The sequence below is a fragment of the Marmota marmota genome, unplaced genomic scaffold, assembly GCF_001458135.2.
Source record: "Marmota marmota marmota unplaced genomic scaffold, marMar, whole genome shotgun sequence".
NCBI classification, from domain to species: domain Eukaryota; kingdom Metazoa; phylum Chordata; class Mammalia; order Rodentia; family Sciuridae; genus Marmota; species Marmota marmota.
The window spans coordinates 49,177,875-49,183,874 of record NW_026000005.1 but is presented as its reverse complement, the minus strand read 5'-3'; the positions used below and the strand labels follow the sequence as shown (position 1 = coordinate 49,183,874).

At 53.1% G+C, this 6,000-nt stretch overlaps 1 protein-coding gene across 4 annotated transcripts in view; it reads right to left on the bottom strand.

Moving 5' to 3' along the window:
• Positions 1-650: 650 nt before the first annotated feature.
• Positions 651-6,000, bottom strand: part of Sh3bp4 (SH3 domain binding protein 4) — a 55,093-nt gene continuing 49,743 nt past the window's right edge. Inside the window, exons 4-6 of one of the 4 annotated variants that reach the window (XR_007349577.1) lie at positions 3,138-4,015; positions 2,231-2,388; positions 651-2,032 (exon numbers count right to left, since the gene is read on the bottom strand). The gene's annotated coding sequence lies outside the window, so the exon portion shown is untranslated. Of the gene's footprint in view, positions 2,460-3,137; positions 4,016-6,000 lie in introns of all 4 variants that reach the window. The other 3 variants (XR_007349579.1, XR_007349578.1, XR_007349576.1) reach the window with 3 other exon arrangements.

Here is a 6,000-nt window from a genome sequence, read left to right as displayed (position 1 = left end):
CAGGGGTGCTGTAGCCACATCAAGTGTGGATCAAAGCCAGATCCTATGGACCACCTGTCAGGTGTGAAGAATAAGCCCCTTCCACCGCAGAGGGCTCGATGAGGTTCCTGGTGCACCCCACCAACGCAGTCCTGCAGCCTGATGCGACCATGTGTCACAAGTAAGAACTGCATAGGAGCCATGGGCAGCACGTCAATGCAGCCAGCGTTGACCTAGGGACCAGTGGCCTCCCACCTGACTGGGCGTGGCTGCTGGCTCACCGGAGAACTAAGCTTGGAATGCTAGTTTTTTCTATCAAGGTCATTTCCGCAGCACCTTGGCTGGTGGTTAGCTTTTATGCATCATGAACCTGTGTAAGAATTAACTAAAAGCCTTGGATACCCTCCTTATAAGCTAATCAGGCCAAGATTAACAAGCACCATTCTGAGGGTTTCAAAGACTCCTAAACCCCCCCGTGGGCCCTGGCTGGAAAAAAAAATCTTGCTCTAAACACACACAATCAATTTTGATTATCTGACTACATATGCCCACTTTGTTGATTAACAGCATGTAAATTAGGTACTTGTTTGATTTTTAATTTTGCAAATTGGGGTATTCGTTCTGTTCCTTGGGTGCTTACAGCCAGTTTCCAATTGCTCTCATTTCATAAATTATGATCTGTAGCAAAAAATATGGAATGTTGAAAATGATGTTGGCTCAGAGTAAGAGACTAAACAGCACGACAGAAACTGGGCCCCTCAAATCCTGATCTCTGGGCCCTGGGACCGAGCTTCTCATCTGGAAGTACTGCGTGGGTCAGAGAGATGACGGGTGCCACACTCGTGTACCCAGTGTGCTCTCTCCCCTGCTGACTCGGAGACCCCTGCACATGGTGACGGGATCTGCTTCTCCCTCTTGGTAGTAGTATTCCATTGTGTAAAAGTGCCCACTGTACATTTGTGCTGCAGCTGTTTATTAGATCGTCCTGTGATTGACAGATGTTTATGTTGTAACAAATTTTAAAACTACTGTTGCTCCCTAGGACTCTGTCCCAACTCCATGCAGCCCCTGGGGTGTCAGAGAGAATTCCAACCAACTGCTCTGCTTGGCGAAAGGAAATTAAAACCACTAGACTTTGGCAAACCCTGCTCTACCTACCTTCACTAAAACATCCAAAGTCCAATATTATGATTTTTTATGTTTGCCATTTTTAATTATGCAAGTCGCCATTTCTTTGTCATGCTGGGGTTTCTGACTCACAGAAAGCATCACCTGGGTAGGGTAGGAAAGGGGCACAGCAAAGACCTGGGAGCCAGGCTGCCTGAGAGTGGATGTCAATCACACTTGCTAGCTGTGTGAGCTTGGGAAAGTTCTTAGCTTCTCTGTGCTTCCCTTCCTGATCTGTAAAATGAGGATAGTAAATGTGCCTACTTCATACCACATTGTCAAGATCAAATGAGGAAAAATCTCTAAAGTGTCAGGACTCTATTGGCCAAGGAAGTGTCTAGAAGTCTTTTTAGCCTGGGTGCCTAGGAATAAGCTTGTGTGGGGAGTGCCCCTGCAGGAGTGCTGTTGCCCCAGGCAAGGAGCCAGGCCTGCCTCAGAGCCCACCTGGATTCAGGGGGCAGAGGCAGGGCCCACACCCCTCCTGGAGCTCACAGAGGCCTTCCAGAATGTGCGGGTGCCCAGGAGGCCCTCTGCACAGCCCGGGGAGGACCAGCGCAAACCACAGGGAACCAGGCCTCTGCCCACACGGTGCCTCCACGGAGACATCAGCCCATTCCCCAATTCACAGCTGCGGAAGAGTGGCAGACGTCCCCCTGGTGGGCACAGGCTGTCCTGCTGGGACTTCCTGCTAAGGAGATGAAATCTCTTCCGAGGACTGCAAAGCACAGCCTGAGGCAGCGGAGGTGGCTCTGTTGCTAGGTGCAGAGGGCAGGATTGTTGCTAGGTGCAGAAGGCGGGTCTGTTGCTAGGCGCTGGAGGCGGGACTGTTGCTAGGCGCTGGAGGCCTGCTAATCCCTCTTACTGGGCAGCCCAGGAGTCCAGCGACCTGTTTGTGTGGGAGAAGACTCCCTGAAAACAATGGCTGGGTTTGAATGAAAGTTCAGCAGGAAGCCACTGCATACAGGGACAGCGATGGAAGGCAGGAGGCTCAGAGCCCGAGAGCCGTCTGCAGGGCTGCAGCTGAAACAGGAGCCACACTCCAGGACCCACAGCCCGCCCCAGTGCAGAAGAGGAAGTCCACCACCTGAGCTTGTCCTCACACGCTGGGGCTCCTAGGAATCCAAGAAGGCTTGCTGACAGGCTGATTCCCGAGCCGAGCCCATGAGCACCCAAATCAGCAGGCTGGAGAGCCTGGGCCATCTGACGCTCCTCCTGGTGGCTCTTATTCAGGTGGGCCAGGGACTGCACGTAGAGAAAGAAGCAAGCCAACGGTCTGATTCCTAGGCTGGTGTCCAGGGCGGCTCCTCCCAGAGCTGAGGGCAAAATTATATGGGAGCCCAAGACAAAAATCATATTTCATTCAACCAGAGCTCTGTTTAGACCTGATTGGTCTGCAAAATGCCCAAGTAAGACAGAACAGCACACACTTACATGGTGAAGAAATGACACGGACAAGCTGCTTTCTTTGGAGAGAAATGTGAGTTCAATGCAGAGCAGAGCCTTATCTTTGAGGGAGAGAGATCTGCTGACTACACCAAGGGACTCCAGTGATATTCAGGGCAGAATTTGGAATGTCACAAACATGGGTATGGATCTCAACGGCAACACAGGCGCTCTTGTTTGGACGGTGTGAGGCCCCTGTGCATGGCACAGTGCTGCCAGTTGCCAGAGCCTCTGTGTGTTTTACACCAACCTAATATTTGAAAGGTGAGGGCCAGCTCCGGGTCCTGGGGCGTGCACCACCTCCAGGGCCTGGGGGAGTCTCTAACTAGGTCAGGCCAGAGCTTCTCCACACACAGGCATTACCTTTCCTGTCTGATTTCCTAACTCATCATCATGTGGAAAAGTGATAATTAAGAATAAAGGTGGTGTTCAAAATGCCCTGCAGAACCGCAATCTGATTTTCCTAAGAGGTTTTTCATGCACAATTCTATCCTGAGGAATTCACTGGCAGCACAAAGAATCCCCCACCCCCACCAGCCTCTACATACGTGCACAGGGCTGCGTTGGTGTAGTTCAGGCTGCTAGGCTGACGTCAGTGCGGAGTCTACTCTCAACTCCTTTTTGTGCTCAAAGGTTCCAACCAGGCTCAGAGTCAAAAATGAAAGTGAAGTGATTCTCTAGGTCTTTCCTCTCCCAGGAAGGCAGGAGCTCTGCCGTTGCCAGGCAACCACCCGCCCCTACTCCTACCTCTTGCTGGGCTCAGGTGTCAGGGCCACTGGACGACAGCTCACTGGAGGCTGCAGGTGATGGTGATGCACCCAGGACTGCTGATCACACCCAAGTGGGGTGATCTACACCTGGGGTGTGAGCTGATTTGCACTTGGAGTGCAGAAAAATGTGTGGGTGTGTGAAAAACAGAACAAGAACTTGTCATCCCAAAGTGTGAGTTCCAGCTGAGCCAAACACGTGATATCATGGTGGGAAGAGCAGTAGACACAGAACTTTCTAGAAAACTTCCTACTCTTCAACACAAAACTTGCACTTGTTGAAGAAAATAAAGAGCAGTGCCAGGGAAGCCAGAATTAGACAGGCAGTCGGTAGGTAGGTAGACCGAGTCAGGTCAGATCAAGGAGGCCAATTTGAGCGAGTCTGGGAAGTTGGAGAGGGATCGAAATGCCTTCAGAGCCCTTCCTCCACCCTATCAAGACAACCTGCTCCGCTCCGACTGTTGCTAAGGTAACCTGTCTCAGGAATTGCCCCTCCCTACAGGGAGTTATAAAGTTATTAATTAATGTGTCCTGGGCCGCTCCATCCGGTCCTTACCTGGCCCATCTGCTTCTCACCTTTTGGCCACCCCACCCAGCAACTCCTGGTCAGGAACGCAGGAAGGAGAAGAGAGGGAAGAGCGCAGGAGATCAAAGGAAGCCTAGGACACATAAAAAGACAGAACACCTTGCCTCCGGGGACACCAGGACACCAGCTATGACCCCTCCTCCCTTCCCGGAGAAGTCTGTCTCCCCTTTTTAAATAAACCCTGCTCTATATGCATCCCTCGGCATGCTTCTCTAATATCACACTTCAACATGGGGGAGCAGCACTCGTCCCTGGTAACCCGCAGTGTCACCAGGTACACAGAAAGCCATCTAGGCACTAATACCCTGAGTGGTTCTGTCATCCATCCCAGGACTGACTGACGGTTTGCGTCCACTCGTTGAGGTCCCCCTTGCCTGGGTCTCACAAGCAAGCACTCTGCTGTGAGACAGACCTGGATTCTGTAAATGGTCAGGGCTGAGTTTTTGGGAAGTCAAAGGACGGGGTCTTCATGGGGATGGGGGAGACCCCCAGAGGAGCCTGGCTTTCAGAGCTGAACCCTGAAGAGGTCAGCATGATCAAGGTCAAAGTCAAGGTGCTTACTACATGCAGCAGCAGTTGGCCAAGGCTGGTTCTCCACAAAAGGGGTTTAGGATAGGTTAATTGGGTAGTTTGCCAAAGCTCCTCACCCAATGCTATGCCTCTAGGAAGTGCCCAGAATTGTTCTGATGAGAAAGGTTCTGTGGCCCAAGGACAAACTGCCACAGCCATGTGTCCCAGTGATGCTGTAGCAGGGCCAGGAGCCTGCACCCACGACCCTGTGGCCCTACAAGGTGAATGCTTCTGGCAACTTCCCCATGTCCTTCTGCAGGCTGCTGACCTCCCCGGGGAGAGCTGGTCACACCTCTGCAAGGGAAGCTCCCAGTTTGTGCTTCAAGGGCTCCAGACATAGGAAGCAGGTTTCCAAGACGCAGAACAGCCTGAGGACAGATGAAGACCCTCACAGGGAGGAGGGGTGCAGTGGAAATGCAGAGCCCTGGGAACAGGAGGGCATACCTTGGATCCCTCCCATGACTCACAAGCCACCCTTGAAAGTGGCATGGCTGTGTGCCTGTGGCCAGCCTTCTACTGTGCCGCGGAGGGCGTTAGAACAACGGGCAGCGCGGTATGATCAGTCACAAGTGGAGGCTTAGTCTCCGATCAGGAACAGAGATCTGCCTATGCGTGGCTCAGGGGGAGCCTCGGGGTGTCCACGTGCAGATGAGTCAGGCTGCAGGTGGGCAATGGGCATCCTCCCGTCTGCTCCTGCCAGGGGGCCGCCAAAGGCAAGGGGACATGCAGGGTGTGAGCTGATATTTGAGGAGGATGCTGTGGTGGCTGTGGGGACGGGCTGGAGGAACACTATGGGGAGGGGTGGTGGCTGGGCTGGCACAGCCATGGTGAGGGAGAGGAGCACAGGAGGCTGGAGCAGAAGTCAAAGCGCAATGTGGCGCACGGGGTAAGCAGCCTGGGGACGCGGTCCAGTTCCCAGCATCTCCTGCCTCTCTCTGCATCTCTGAGGCGCTGACCTCAGGTCTGACATCTCGGCTCCACCTGCAGTCCTTTACAGAGCCAACCCTAGACCTCTACCCTCCACCCTCCACCCTCCTCTGTATCCTCATCTTACTTGGCTCGTCTAACCACAGCCGCTAACCCTCCTCTCCCCACCGCCAGGCAAAGCTGTCCATCCACCAAGTCTCCATGTTCTCAGATGTGACCAGCCACCTGCCCAGCTGGCCACTGCTCTCCTGCCCAATTCACTGTTGATTCGCCTCCCATCTCCCATATCCTGCCCTTCTCTTTCTGTTCCTGGACCTCTTCAGACCAACTCAGGCCTGCCTCTGGGACCCCCAAAGCCTCCCCACCTCACCTTGAGCAGACTCAAGGATCTTGACATTGAAGGCTATTTACCCCCAGCCCAGCTTCTCATCTGTTTAGTCTGTTTGGGTTGCTATGACAAAATGCCTGAGACAGGGAAATTTATAAAGAACAAAACCTCTCAAGTTCTGGAGGCTGGGAAGTTTAAGTCGAGGCAGCAGCAGGTTCAGGGTCTGGTGAGGG